Genomic DNA, 17,510 nt, shown 5'->3' on the forward strand with positions numbered 1-17,510 from the left:
ACGTTTTAACAGAAAATGATTTTATTGGTACCCAACCCGATACATTAGTTCCCAAATCAATGCGTTGTTCTGCTTTATACTGAAAAAACAAAAAAAAAAAACAAATACAGGAATACCTATACAACTTCAATTAATATAAAAAACCGTGAACCTGTACCTATTTTCCCTTTGATTAATCAGGAAATACTAGAAAACATGGAGTACGCATTGGACACTCTTTGCTGCCTTCTCCTTTTTCATACGCATTTAAGGATATTATTCCATGAAAGGGCAACATTTCCCAACTAGTACAATTATACATATAATGGGTTATACATCAGTTTTAAAGTTATTAATTTCCGCCATAATTAATGAGACGGAATTAAATTTTAAAATATTAAAAATAAAAGATATACCGTCGTTAAGAAATATGTTTGATAAACGAGTTTGTAATGAGATGCATCCTGTACGGATGTGCTATCTGAGAAGTACCTCCGATACTTCTACGATTGCAAATTGGAGATATTCCGTATTATGTTAGACATTTTGACTCTACGTTACCCTGTACCATAAATCAAAGGGTCTTCAGATCTTGACTTCATAGAGTTCATGACAGGATTCCTAAACACGAGATAGTCCTGAAGGTGGAGTGCTATTTTCTGTGGTCTAGAACATTATTAAGAACACCCTTTTGATCAAGTTTAAGGAAGGTGCAGTCGAAACTGTAGGCTATGCTGATGATATTCACCTATTAATATGTGAAAAATATCCACACATCTAGCCAATACATTGCAGAAAGCAATAAATATGGTTCTGGAATAGGGTAGAGTAAATGGTATCACTTTCAACCAAACTAAGTCAAGCATTATAGTCTTTGCAATGGTATACAAAGTAAGATCTTCACCCTTTCTACGATTAAATATGGGTGGAAAAGTAACAGAATATGCTATTCAAATGAAGTACTTGAGTGTGACTTTCGATCAAGGACTTACTAGGACCGAACACCTGAGTAAAAAACCCTGCTAACTGTGCTCGTATATGGAACATGGATAAGGCAATAATAAAACAAGAGTGGAGATTACCCTCAAATAAAGTTATCTGGCTCTACGAAGCCATGATCAGACCTATTACTACAAAGAAAGGTGGAATGAAGACATTGGACACCATTCAAAGAAAATCACTTCAGGACAAGACTCACACAATTTGAGCAACACGGACTGCAGGAATAGAAGCTTTCACTCCCCTTTTACCTCCATGTACAAACATAAACAACAGAGTCGAAAGGAAGAACAAGGAATTTTCTAAGGAACACCCGGGATGGCATTGGTAATATTCCTAGGCGTCGTGGACATCGTTTCTTCTGTGATAAAATACTTGATCAAGCTAAATTGAATCAAACAAGTGATTTCATCCAAGGCAATCTTATTTGGATAAACAACTGTCAGATTGACAACCCTGACACAGTCATATATACGGACAGATCCAAATATAAACAAGACAATAGAGGTGCAAGATGGGTTATCACTCGATGCGATATATCCAGCTACCAATCATCGACCTCGTTGAACAAAGATACATCAGTCTTTAAAGCAGAAGTATTCGCCATCACACAATCAGTAGATGTTTTTCTCAAGCAAGATAAACCGTTAAGAAAGGTTATAATTCGATCAGATTCTCAATAAGCAAATGCTACTATTCTCAATCCCCGTGATTCATCAATCCCCGTGATGAAGTCAAAAAGTGCAATCAAATATTGAACAGAGGAAAGAGTTAGAAATATATATATCTTGAATGGTGCAAAAGTCATAATTATATGACAGGAAATGAATTTGCAGATTATCCAGCAAAATTGGGGCAAAGAATCTAACCCGAAAAGTTGGTTGGAGTACCCAAAAGCTTCATTTAGCGAGTGTTATGTGGTTTCTTCTGCAAAGTCTGGTGAAAGAAATACAAAAAATACCCTTTGTTGATTTTGGTCTGGAAATTTTTAACTAGTTTGTGACCATAATAATTTTTGTTCCTATAAGTTCCTTTGGATTGAACTCTTGGAGAACACTGAAGGGCACTTATTACGGTCTTAATGAATGATCATAGACCTTAGCAATAATTTTCAAATTGTTATTAATTTTGGTATTATGGTTAGAATTTCATATTGTATTATACCTATGGAAGGACAAATCCTAAATTAATCGGAATTTTACTAGACAAATTTCAACACTAGTAGCTACGCATTTCCCAGAGGAAATGTAGTGTATTTATGGATGAAGAGGCACAATGTGCATAGATAAGCAGTTATAAATTTCCTTCCATTGTATGATAAAATAAATTATGAAATATTGAACCTTTTACTTCTCTTTAAAAAACCCATTTATCATTACAAGTAAATTGCTCAATATTAATAATTTCATAAAATATAAAACTTGGAGCATAATTCAAAATGATTTTTTGATTCCAGTTGATTTATGGTCAACTTTTAATGTTACTGAGAGAGATAGTATCAAATGAAAATGTTCATCATAACTTCCACTTTGTATGATATCTCCATTAAGGACCTTTGAATTTGTATTGAACGGTGTTCTATTTTTTTTGTATAAGGAATCAAATCATACCATTCTTAACTTTTTTTGGTTATATTTTATAAATATGCTGATCACATAAGCGTCTCTAAATTATAAAACATCTAAACTTAATCAATTAAATATTTCGGTTAATATGGGAAGAGCAATGACATTTACAATTTTGTTTAAATTAATTAAAAGGCTGGTTGGGAAATATCTAGAACTGTTTGTTTTTAAAACAAGATAAATTTCCTACATTATAAGTATAAAATCATTTTATTAAACATTTGTGGATGTTGTTTATCGTAGAAAAAATTAAATTAAATGGAAGTCTAACAATTCATATCCCTTCTAAATAAATCTAGAGATAACTAATTACCTCAAACGACTGTGCTTTTAAGACTTTTTGTGACATACTCATATTTTGAGTGAAATGATCAAACATAAAGATAAAGGTAGATAATCAAGGCACAATGGTTTTTATAACATCAAATTCATATGAGTTGGTTTTCATGACTTATAGTTAATATTAGGACAGAAGTATTGGTAATACAATAGTGAAACTGTAAACAGTGAAATAATGGCGTTTTTGATTTATTTTTCCAGTTTAACTTTGTATTTTCTTATGAAATATTCAATAAGAATCATCCAAATTTGGTGTGTTTTTTAGCGCGTCCGTTAATTTGTAATTAGTAAGATGAAGAAAGAATTTTATTTTCCTTAGCAGTTGTCATTATTATTTAAAAACCTATTTCAACGTTCCTGTGTACTCATAAAAGACGGAGCGTAACCCTGAGGATGTGTTACGAAGATATAACTGTAAATCCTTATTGGACTCAGAATAGAATTGGGGATCGACATCGGAGTAATACCAGCAAATGTCCTTGTTTATATCGCTTTTTCCTTCACCTCTTGTGACAGCTGATTGTTGCTGATGTAATGAAACGTCATGAGCATTATTCTTTCTCTCCTCTAAAACATTCTTCAAATGTGTTAGGGATACCATGTTGATTTTTGGTTATCTTTTTTTAAATATCCCCATTCCACTCTGAATTTTCACGTTTGTTAATAAATAACCATACAAATTTTACGTGAAAAATACCAAAATTAAAGATAAAGAAGTTGATGAAATCAGCTAATTTGTAATGAATACTAATAAAAACTCATCTCATGTTATTCATATTTAAATTGGGATTAATCTCCTTCCTTTTAAAATTTTAATTAAATACTATAACTAGTCAAATTATCTACTTAATTATATTTAATTTCGAAATATTTCTCACAGAAGCTTACTTTGTATAATTATTAAATATTTTATAAGAGAGTTTAATGTTAAACTAAAAAAAAATCAATCAAAATTGAACTTTTTTAGTCGGTAAATTTTTTGAAGTTGTAATATCAAGTTTATTCTTTAGTTTTAGCTATAATATAAATCAATCGAGAAAAGTATTAGCTTCCAAATATATTTTTCATTTTACTTACTTGATTTTTGTACGATAGACAAATTTTGTGAGAACGATATTCAAGGTAATTTCATAAATAATTTATTTTTTCAATGATGCAATGTTTTTATCCATTTTTATCACTTTTAATTTGAATTGATTTAGTTATTTCACTTCAACATAGAATTATGAATAGAAATTATAGGTTATGTAGAGACATACATTTAAAAAAAAAATACTTTTAAGGGAAATCCTATTGCAATTGAAGGTTTTCTATGGTCATTTTCGTATTCTATCGGTTACAAAATAAATCAAAATATGGGATTTAGCCGGTGGGCGAAAACTCTGTTGCATAGTGTTATGAAAAGTATGCATTTTAAAACTAGGAATAGTTTAACTTTAGTATACTACATTTGTCAATTAATAATGATAAGTTAAGTTCTGTTACCTAGTTAAATAGTCTGTTTTTCCTTGAGGTGTATAATATAAGTCCTATAAAGGGGTCTTTGACTAATTAGCAATCTGAACATGATGTTATTTGTTCGAAGGATATTTTGATTATTATTTAATATTTTAAAAGGTAGGATCTTTGTATAAAACAGGGATCGGCAACTTATGGAACACGTTCCACTGGTGTGCAAATTAGAACATGTTATCGTAGTTTGAGTGTATTTTTTACCATTATTGTTGATAATGCCACACTCATTGACTATAAATGTTGATGTTGTCATTCAATGTCTCAAATGTTGCCTACCCCTTGGATGAAGTAACATCAAGGGCAGGTGATCATTAAAGAATTAGAGTAACAATTAGTAGAGAATGACAATTTGTTCGGTAATTATAAGTTTGAATCCTTACTTTACTCGAAGTATGATAGATCATCGACATCGGATTAATTCTTGCCAATGTTCATGCTTGGCATTGATATATTTATTTCATTCCTCTCACGGCTGCTCACAGCTAATCTAATAAAACGTCATGCCAGCTAAGCTCTTCTCCTCCAAGGCATTCTCCAATCTGTCAGGATTATCATGTTTGTTTTTGGTGTCTTTTATTTTGACATACAGATAGGGCATATTTTATACATCAATAGTTTTTCTAAATATAATTGTACAGCAAAAACCGTATAAATTTGCAACAAAATGAAATTGTGTCAACTTATTCGGGAGTCAACTGGTCACTTTTGGTTTTCTTCTACTTGATTTCTGACTTGTAATCTAAACATAAATATTTGTTTAAGTCATTTTCTTGTATTTACATCTTGATGCCTATTTGCATCAGATCTTGGATGAATGTTAAGTAATCTTTCTATTTCTAGGAATAGTTTTTTCCAATTAATAGCCAATTTTGAGAATTCTGTAAACACTTGTAAGGCCATTAAAGAAAAAGAAAAATACTTATGTGGAAAGCACTATATAAATAATATCAAAATTTATGGCAAGAATAGTTAAAGAAACATTCTTTTTTCAATTAAGAATATAATAAGGAAACTTGTTAAAGATTACCAGTCGTATTTCATTTACATTTTTTAAGGAAATATACAAAATAATAAACGTTATTACAATTAAGTTTATTAACAATAAAGTATCATTTTTCTTATAAAGCTTCGGGTGGCTGCCCTTATTTTAGGGGTGACAGGTTGCCCCCATCAACACTGAGTTATTGACTTGAGTCTATATAAAAGATTTGAGGACCCGTGTAACGATGTTTGTATTCCTTCAACTGAAATATAACTGATGTAGAAAAAGTACGAGGACCTACCTCTAAGTTGTCATTAAAATACTCATAATTCATCAGGATTATGTTCTCCAAAGAAAATTTTATTTTATAATATTTTTTACTAATACCATACCCCTTAATTAGGAATCTAGCCACCATCAGCCTCAATGACACCCTCCAACTGCCTCCGTAACCCCTTGCTCACATAGGCAACATATTCCTTTTCCATGATCATCCACTGCTGGTGAACGGAGGTCTTCAAGGCATCAATATATGAATGGCAGACATTTCAAGCCTTCTTTCTCAATTTGCCAACAAATGGAGTAATCCAGTGGATTCACATCTGCTCTCTGAGGGGGCCGAAGGTTCTTGAACCAGAAGCTCATGTTGCTACCCATCCTCTCTTTTAAAATATTAGCAGCATGGGCTGGAGCTCCATCCTGCTAAAATACGTACGTGACCTTGTAGGACTTCTTCATGCCCCCCCCATACCCCTCCCCCAGTGATCTATGGGACGACATTTTTCTTCAACACCATCAAGTCGACGGCTGCAGGTAGCCGGTATGCAACTGAAAACTAATTTGAAGGCTATTTACTCGATACACTATGGCCTTGCTGACGTTTAAGGGCTTCATTATGTCCGTGGGGGTTCTTCCGGCGCGGATTAAATTGCCTATGATGGCTCTTCGTTATGATATTGCGACATATGCATAATTTTTGTTAATTATATGTACATCAATGTTTTTGAATAGAATCTAAACTATTCAAAAATAATCGGAACTTTAAGATTCAGTCAACAAGACCTCTTCAAAACTTTATTTTTAGAATGTCTCATTACTTTTTATACAACGGGTATTTATACGTACACAGGGCGCTGCAACATAACTTATTTTTTTACATGGTGTGACGATCAGACAGTAGGGGTAATAGCAGGGTGAGTGGGGGTATAATTCTAGAAGCGAAATTCTAAAGTTTTCTTGGAAATACAGACAGTTGCTATGATTTGTGCTTCAATTTTTATATGAAAAACCAATTTTTTCAATTCATTTTCATAAATTGAAATTTGCAAAAAAATTTGAAATCCAAAAACCCTGGAAAAATTTAACTTATATAACTGAAATTGGTCCTATCTGATCTGGTGTCATGTAATAATTTTACATTACTTCAATTTGTTTAAATCGAGTAATTGGAACCAGATTAGTATGAGGAAAAATTAACATTTACAAGACTTCTATAAAATCGTCAACTATCCCCAATTCTAAAATAAAGTACTGAGTGTTCGGTCAAAATCTCCACACTTTGAATTTTATTTTCAACACGATGTAATTTATTAATTAACAATAGAGTTTTGACAAATTTAATACCATAAATAGATGTGTGTCTGGGCCAAGGTGACTATACTATATAAAAGTGAGGCATCAAGGAAATTCTACGCTTGTTTTATTTTCATTATCAAGCGAAGAAGGAAAATTTATTGACGTCACTGATGAGACACAAAGCACTCTGTTCTATATAATTGTAAAGTAATAATTTTAAAATCCAGACTTAATTTATTGTAAGGTAACACAAATTAAATATATAAATTGAATAAATATAGCTAAAATTAATTTATAGAACACAATGCAAAACTTAGAAACATGGCAAAAAGAATAAATTTAGCAAAAATATTTTAGTTATATATTAATATCTTTAAAAGTTGATCCTTTCCAATACTTATTTCGATTTCATGAAACTTAATCATATCCTTGCTTGATACTTTAAAGAATAGTAAAATCAATTTCAGAAACAATTATGTAAAAAGACTAACATTAATTTGCATAGAAGATATTTTAATAATAATGAACTATCTGTATGTAAGCTTATATTCATATGCCTTATGTATATTATCTAATTTGCCATTTTATTACATCATATAAGAGTGGTGAATAGAATAATAGAAATAAGTAGAAATTATAGTAGACATATTTTTTTACATACATAAATGAATAATAAATATTAATTGTAAATTGACCAAACTGTCTAAGTTTTCTCAAATTATTAACTTGCGTTCTTTGGTTTGAGCTCTTTATAAAGGTTACTTACTCAAATTCTTGTTCTTGTTTTCACAAAGGATATGATGACTTTTTAGCCCAGTTAGGTTACAATTCAATTAGATGATTATGCAGCCTTTCAAATACATTTGAGTCTTTGTCAATTCATGGTTACAATGAAAAGCATTGTAATGTATTTCAAACCAATGACAAAATTTTAAAAACTCACACAAGGGGATCGTAAGGCCTTCCTTAGGTACCAATTCAATCCAAGGGCCAGATGTTTCTTCTTAAAATCAGAAGTCACATGTCTTTTTCCATAGATTTGGATTAAGGTCTTTCAATTTTTTTGCCAAAAATCCTGCAACAATAATTGGAAACTTGAAATCATTTTTCTATATCTGCTTTAATTACGTCATCTGCTTCAAGAAGTTCAGAATCTTCTAAATTTTCCTATGATTCATTGGCGTCCCCAAGAAACTCATTTTCTTGCTTAATATTTGACAAAAAGTAGTGACTCGTTATTGATTTAGTAACTATTTCGCATGATCCTCATCATTTAACTCCTCTTCAACAGATGGATTTCTTAAGACATGCTCATGATTTTTTCCAATCAAAATAGCTGTTAGTCTTCTGAGGGCTTCCACTGGGGATGGATGAGTATTACTTCCTGTGATGGTACGAATCTTTGAAAAACATTCTTCAGACAAACTGGATTTATATTATTTTGGCATTCTTAATATTAAATGGTGCTGTTCTACTGCAGACTGAGATCCAAAGACGCTGTAGCATCAAATTTTTCTTTGGAAATACAAAATACTGCGTACCCCCTGGATTGAGACTGCAGAACATGACACAAACACGATTTGAATCTCAAGATGATGCCATTTTGTGCATTAGTGCACTTCAATTCAATGAAATTAACTGAATTGTAGCAACAGAAACGTCACTACGTCAGCTAACGCTAACCAGACTGCCTTAGAATATCCTTGTTGGCTCACCTTTATATTTAGTCACCTTGGTCTGGGCTCACTTAATCATTAATGTAGTCGGCCTTGAAGGTAATGGTGGTTTCCAGGTGGCCACAGAAGGCCTGGCATCTGCTGCAATGTATTCCTGAGTCATGACATACCATTGCTGGCTGAAAGTTACTTTAAGAGCCTCGGTATTTAGAAGACTGATACTGTATACCTTCCCCTCGACATGGACCCAAAAGGTGTAGTCGAGGGAGTTGTCATCAGGGTATAGGCTGGCTAAGAGTATCGAAAAAGTGTTCAAAAAGATTCGAAAAACTCATTCAAGAGAGTCTTGCAACGGTGGAGATGGGATTCTTTCATTGGTGGTGTCAAAGTGGTCTCTCCACCCTTGCAAGGATCTTTCTCTGGATAGTCTGGTGTTAAATCCTGAGATCTCACGTCTACTTTCACGTGATATCATACAGAATTGAGAAGGCCACCAAACTAAAGATACTGGGTACCATCGTTTATTGTTAAGGTTGATTTGTCTTAAAAGTGTAATAATAACAGAAAGAACAAATCAATAAGATGTTTTCATTTGTCTTACAAATGAACAGAGTGTCTCACCAAACTGGAGGGTATGTACAAAATTTAATTTAAAAAATATCAAATGAAAGCGCTGTATTGTCTTCACTAAAAAAATATTTTTTTAAAATTTTAAATACGGATTTTTAAGACAAGTAGCCATAAAATTTCGATAATAAATAAATATTATGTTATCTTAAGCTAATGAAACGGAAAAGAAAAAAACCCTTTCATACCCTTGTCCCCTCACAAAATGTGAAGTGAATTATATTAGCTACAATATGACATATAATTAAATCTGGTTACATGACTGTAGATAACTTCAAAGTTATAATTAGGAATTCCGTCATTACAACAGCTGATAAGTGATCTTTCCTCCAGTAATAATAAATAATGGAGCAATTAAACATGTTGTTTAATCTATTCAATTTAGTTGCTACTTTAAAATACTCATTAATAATGAGGCAAGTGAATTAATCATCAAAAAACATAGTAAGAAAATTATTTATGGTCGTTTTATATATATTTTTATTTAAAAAAAAAAATGTAGCTGCTTGGAGTTATGCAGGGTCAATTAACTTTGCTTTAATATTATATATATTTACTTCCCTTTATAGTTATTTTTAAACAATCTTCCGAGACAGCTGTTTTTATTATGACACACTAAACATAAGCTACGTACACTAGTAGAAGAGATTTTATTTCATAAATCCAAAAAATGTTACGGCATCCAAGCATCTATCTATGTAGACAACCTTTTTTTTTTATTTATATAAATCACAATTTTTGAAGATTACCTTAAATAAATAAAACATTACTTACCTTTTCGAAATTTTTTGTCAATTATACCCCAAGATTTAAATGATTTTGTTACTACAAGTAAGACCATTAACGCACAATGTGATTGTTAGGAGAGGTGCTAATTATATGTCGATTATAGGGAGCGTTGGAAAGAGTATGTGAACTTTACTTATAGTGTTTAAAAAAATATTATGTGATAAAACTCTCACCTCACATACAATAATTATTCTCTAATGTAAAAGTTGACTGTAATTTTTTTGAGAATGAGTTTTCCAGACAAATAAAAAAAATTAGAAAATGAACCATAAATTCAGCTGTGACAAGACAAATAATACCATCAGTTAAATTATTCGACGTTGAGGAGTGAGAACTAAGCCCTATCAGGGATCATAGTTTAATGATCTATGTTCAAGGAATAAAAGTGATTAACTATATTTTTAATTCAATATTCCATGTATTAAAGGATATATATATTCCTTTCCTTTAATCAATAAATATGTACTTTTTTTCATTCTCAGAAAAAACATATTTTGTTTCATCTTCCTGAATAAAATACATTTTCAATTTTTATATAATTAATAACTATACAATGTTGATTATTTTACATTTTTGATCTCAAGTATACTTTGGAAAAACTGAGGCAACTATCATATCTCTATTCAAATACATGTATCCAACAATTATTCACTTGTGTCTCTTTTTAAAGATAGTATTTCTCTTTATTCCCTGATCCGATGACACAAATTGAAATGTACCAATACAGACTACATACTATTTTGAAAATACCCCAGTCGTTCAGTTACAGCTTACGCATTCTCTGTTGATAAGTTATGGAGATTTGATATAATATAATTTGAAAAATACCACAGGCAGACACTCCATTTTTATAGTCAGTGAATTACTTTCAATCATCTATCCTTGTTATCAGATAATTTATTCTTTATACATAACCCAAACTAGTTTCTACCCACCTAAAGTGACAATTTTATATTTATATAAAGTATATTTTGGTATTTTAAGTAGTAAATGTCCACGATACAAAATCTATGAATAATTATAATTTGATCTAATGAAGTTGTGAATTGCTAGTTTTTCATCTACTCGTATAGAGGGTGTCGGAATTGGGGCAGGGGGACACATTTGTTCTTCCTATTATTGACTTTTTTTTTTTTCAAAATGAAAAATGTAATCTCATTTTTTTGTCAAAAAGTAAAGAAATATGTTTTCCCCCTCAATCTTTGAGATCTCCTAACAGCTTGATAATACAGGATTTATAATTTGAAAATTTACATATATCCTTCGTTAGTAAAATGGGATATTATACGCCCCAAGATTAATAAAAAGGTTTTTTATTACTTTGAACCTACATTAAATCACCAATATCTTTTAAGGATGGTGCTTAAAACTTAAATCTTGTTCTATCAATTATTTATTTATCATGATAATGCCTTCTTAAAGGATTTCTTAGTAAATTTTGCAATATTTAATTGAGGTTTAGTGGATTTAATTACCTGTTTTGCTTAAACGTCGTTCCTTTGTTTTTACTTTTGATTCCTTTGATGACTGGGGTATATATGTATAAGGGTGGGTGCATTTGGTCAAATCAATTACTTTTTTAAAATTAGAAAAGAAAAACAGTTGACACATTTCCTCTTTCTTCTCTTTTATTTTTATGAATAATTGTTATACAACATCTCCCGCCAATAAAGACTATTATTTGCCGCTTACCTTAGTGCAATATTGAATTTAATTAATTTTATTAGTCAAATCCCTCAAAAAAGTTCCCCTGGATTGCAATTAATGGGTTTTCATCTATTCATTTTCCCTAGGAGCTCATATTTGTCTACTCGGATCTCCTAGCCACACCCTTTCTGATCCTCTCTTCATGTTCTGTTCAAAGAATCTCCTCTCTGTGTGCTTCACTTTGTGGATCTTATCTTCTTTAATGGTAGTATCGTTCCTTGTGCAGATGTGCAAAAATACATAAATTCCTCTTAATCTTGTATGGAATGATAGTATACTGCTATAAGAACTAATGAGTCCCATAAAAAGACAGAATAATTGACTGTAAGTCCAAGTGAGGAACAGAAAGAGTTATCATCCTCCATCCACTACTCCTTCATTGAAATTTTGAAGTCCTCTTTGTCTTAAGTCAACTCTGCTTCGTCTTTTACTCTAAGACACCATATAAAACCCTTGATTTCTTTATTACAGGTCTGCCTCTTTTGTGATTGGAAAAAGAGTGGTACATCATTCTAGACTTTATGAGATAATGTGCCTCTCTTTTCTCGATAGTTTTGTCTGCATTGCTAATGCATATTCTTTTCTGTTAATAATTATATTTCTAAAAATGTTTCATTTCATTTTGTATATGTATAATGTCACTAATAATTTGTTGAATTTATTCGTTTTATTTTATATTAATAACTTCTACATCGAATCATTTGTCATTTTAAATATGTTTAATTATCTGCTTATATCTTCTATTAAAATTTATAATTAATAAATTGTTGTGTTTTTTTAGTAGTATTTTTTTTAGAACTTAGCCATAATTATTTAAAAATACTAATAATAATTAACATACATCATAATAGTTTAATAAATTATCTTAATAATGCTCACTATTTTATTTCTATTAATAATTGGTATATTAATTTATGTGTAAATGTCTCGTTATATTTTTTATATGTATATAATTTTTATTTGTCGCTAGTAAATTGTTGAATCCATTTTTAATATTAATAACTTCTATGTCGTATCATCTTTCATCATTAATTTGTTTGATTTTCTATATATAACTTCTATTAAAATTTCTAATTATTATTATTTTTTTTTTGTATAAGTTAAGAGATCTCAATGTTTATAGATCTATAATATAGAAATATAAAAGTTTTACTATGAGTTTTATGAATTAAATAAACTATTCCTGAATTTGAAAATTTCGACTATTTTTTATATTAACTGTTCTAGTGTTACATGATATATAGAAGGTTCCCATTTCTATAGCAGAATCACGTGATATTTTGTATCCCAAAACCATATTTTAATCAATAGTACCATATGTTATGCTCCTGCGTTTAGGCATATAATACTAGAAACCTGTAAGCGAAGTCTCAAGCAGGCCCGCTACAACTGGAGTTGAAGAAAATGAAAAATTACTAAAATGACATAACATAACTTCATAAGACCATTTTTCATATTCATATCAAAACAGCACCCATTTATTAGATTCAAATAGTCAAAATGCACACTTATACCTAAAAAGGGGCCTGCAATAGGCTTGATAACTGAATTTAATTATTTCATAAAAACTTTAATTTATAAATTTCAAAGACCTGATTTTTTATATAAGTATATTTTTTGAATATTTAAATCTAGTAAATACTACTTCTTTCCATAAAAATATGATAAATGGTCGACAAAATAGCCTTTTCACCTTATGTCATGTCATTGTAGTAATTCTTAGTTATTCTATCCCATTTGTAGCAGGTGCTCTTGTGCCTTCGCTTATAGGTCTCTAATGACTTAGGAGTACAACGGAAGCTACAAAACATGATCTTGTAGCTGATATTTTATATAATAAACGAAACTTCATCAAAGCTTCCCACAATTTGCATAATATATAAATATTTCGGTGGGTGGAAAAAACGTCGACCGACAGAACATCGACCAACAAAACGTCGAATGGACAAAACGTCTACCGAATATTTCATACACATTTTAATTAAAAATACAAATTTAATCGTTGAAATCCCAAACTCATGTTAAATGTATTTGGTTTCGATGTCTTAATTAATATAAGTAAAATAGTATTTTCATTGCATAATAACTTAATAGATTAAGTTTTATATTTTTAGCTTACGGTACAATTATGAAAGTTTACAGTATTTCAGTAAATATACTATTTCATAAAAATAAAATTTTAATTCAATTAGATTAGTTGGTAATTTTTTGGGTGAAAAGGACTACTTTACGTATTTTAATTCTAGTTTTTACAACAAGGAAGCTTTTTATAAATTAAATAGGTTTTTATTATCATCAAGTCAGTATTAGGGAGTTACTTCATTATAATTGATTGATTTACTAATATTTTCATGTTTGTATCTCTTATTTCGTCCTTCAATCTATTCCATCATTAATTTTTTTTAGTAAATTCCTAATACATTATTTATTAGTTCTGAAATACAAACATACTTTCAACTTTCACTTTGTGTTGAGTTCAATTAAGTAGTTAACGACTAATTGCAATAATAATATATATAATCATTATATTCCTTAATTGTAGGATGTAAATAGTCATAACAACGGTTCTAATGATTCTAAATATGTTACGTAAGCATTTCTGCATTTATAAACAGGTATGTTTATAAATGAATAATGAATATAACATGACGTAATGGACTTTATTATTGAATGCACTATCCTATGGATATAAATGTCATAAACAAAGAGAAACTTATAATCATCATTATATATATAATTCAATGAGACAATAAATGTATCTTTTGAATAAGATCTGAAGTAGTGATGGGACAATTAACACGTTGCGTGCGAGGTGACCCACCGTTGAGTCATTCCAAAAATTTAAGGACTTTTAAAAAACATTGTATAAACGGGAGAGTTTTAATTTTTTTCGCCATTATTTTTTAAATATATTGAGTATGGATGTCAATAAAAATAGTCCCTATATTTCAAAATTCCATAAATAGGACACTACCTTCATTAATTTGAGTACTAACATTGGAGAAGAAGTACACCCCCGCAACACAGGAGATACCTACCTATTGACCCTTGCAGGCAACCTTTTTCAGAATCGGAAAATCAGGTATTTTTTATGGAATCTGGATCGGCATAATAATGTTTAATTAACGATTCCGATTCTTATTTATGAACGATATTTAATTATTTTTACTTTTTTAAGTTATAAAAAAGAAAAAAATGAATTTTTTTAATAATAATGTAATTTTGAAATTTAAAAAAAAAAATTTAATACTTGGATTTTTTTTTCGAAAAATTTATATTACAAATATAATTTAGGAAATATTTATCCAAAAAAATTATTTTTTGAGAACAGCTGGGGATTCTTAAAAAAATATTCCTAAAATTTAAATATTTGAATTTTTTTTCCATAAATTAACCAAAGTAACAAAAAAATACTTTTTTTGAAAACAATAATAAACTTTTGAAATTTTTATCAGAATAACAATGGGTTTTTGAGTTGTTTTCTTCCAAAAAAATTATTTTTTGGTGAATATTTGTAATTTTTGAAGAAAAAAAGATAATTTTATTTTGGAATTAAAAAAATATATAATCTTGCAAATATAATCATCCTGTAAACGCCTCTGATAGCAAAATGATGTTTTTTAACTATTATTTAAAATATTAAAGAATCGAAATCTCCATCAGGATTTTTTTTTGGGGGCTTAATCTCCCCTCCCAAAAAAAAAAAAAAAAAAATCAAATTCTTATCGATTATATTATTGTTGATTCCTGGAAATTATGGAATCCATAATTCCCCGGAATTTTGAGATATTTTTTTCGTCGATTCCCAATAATGTTTTTGGTAATTCCCAGGAGATTTAGTGACTCTAGTATTGTAGTTATCTTAAATCAGAAGTGGATTATAATCTAATGCAACTAGTGGAAGATGCAAACGCAACCAGTTTAATCTTGCTATTATTATTTTTTATCTCATAGGTGCTCCGTTCAAAAAAAAAAATATAAATATTTGTGGATGTGCGTAATACTCATTGTAACAAAGTTTGGGATTATTTTATCCAAAATAGAAAAACACAGCAGGCAAATGCAATTATTGTGGCAAATTGTGAATGGCTAAAGGCTCAAGTACAATTAGACTTGGTAAACATGAGAAGAGGAAATATAAAATCAATCTAGATGAAGACAAAACATCTAAGAGAAATACAAAAATTACTAAAAAATGTTGTAACTAAATCATAAACCCTAAAAAAGATCTTCATGGAAAAGAAAAAAAAAATACCAGGATTTGTGCTCAAGATAACATGTCATTCACTTGTATTGAATCTAGTGAAACTTTATAATTTGTAGTCAAGAAAGCTGGCTAAAGAAGTGAAGGAGCTGGCTAAAGATGTCACCCATTCCATTATTCGAGACATTTTAAAATGAAAATAATTGAACAAGAAGTGTAGAATATCATTGGACGAATACACAAGCATACAAATCGCTAAGTAACTACATTGAATTTAAATTAATGCAAATTCGGATTTTTAATTTTGGAATGGCTTTGGCAATCATTTTTATGTAGATAAGAAAAATTAATGCAATCACTTTCTTTTTCTACAGACGTTACATGAATATAAATCTTCATATAGGAGAAGGAAATCACTTCAATCGATGGATTGTGTGCATTTATGGTTCCACGGTAGCTACAAAAGAAGTTTCGCTGTGACTGGACATTCATTGAAGATTGGAAGTTATTTAGATCATTATGTCTTTATTTTTAACTAAGGATGGAGCCAGCCATAAATTTGGAGACTTAAAATAGCCTATTATTATAAAATATATTAATCTTGGAACTCATATGACTGTTAACAAAGTCCTTTTTTGGAAAACGAAAAAAAAAAAAAAAAATGGAAATCTATAAAATGCAATTACAAATATCCCACCACCTTCTACCGAACGAGAACGTAGTTTTTCAAGTCCTGAATTGTTTTTATGAAGCCTTGCAATCAAATAAGAGATAATTCTCCTCATGTTTTGCGTTTATTACGCACCAATATCAATTAAAGGGATCTTAAAATTCAAATATAAAAGTTGTATTTTTCTATAGTTTTCCTGATAATTCCAGATATTCCCGAATACTAAAATGATTTATAATCACTAGGTTATCTATAAAATAAACATATTTACATAAGCATTTTAAGACAAGACAGGTTGAGATCCCTTTTATATGTTATATGATAACTTTGATGAAATATATTCTGTTTTAAATTAGTAATTCTACGTTACGTGTTCCTTCATTATTGATGACCCCAATGTGATTGGTTTGATTCCATTTTTTTACAAACACCAGAAGTAGCCTCACTTCAAGCACTATAACTTGTAAACCAATAGTTCAATTGTCATAAACATATGAAATGTTTCGTTTGAAGGCTGGTACTACATTAAAAACTATAAATTTCCATTTGTGAGAAAGCCTCTGGACTTATTGAGCGATGTCATATTATTTAATCTAAGACAATGTGCTACATTGGGATAGTACATATTAGTAGTAAAGAAATCTATTTGTATTTAAATTGCCGTTGCCCTCGACCTCAAATGACCCTGGGATCATTAAAAAAATTAGCTTCTAATACATTTTCTTTGCAATTTTTTGTATTTCACACACATTTTTAAATCATTTTCTAAGGTTTGGTTGTAAAGATATTTTTTCTCAAGGAAGGTAATAAAATGGCAATCGAG

The sequence above is a fragment of the Lepeophtheirus salmonis genome, chromosome 7 (genome assembly GCF_016086655.4).
Source record: "Lepeophtheirus salmonis chromosome 7, UVic_Lsal_1.4, whole genome shotgun sequence".
NCBI classification, from domain to species: domain Eukaryota; kingdom Metazoa; phylum Arthropoda; class Copepoda; order Siphonostomatoida; family Caligidae; genus Lepeophtheirus; species Lepeophtheirus salmonis.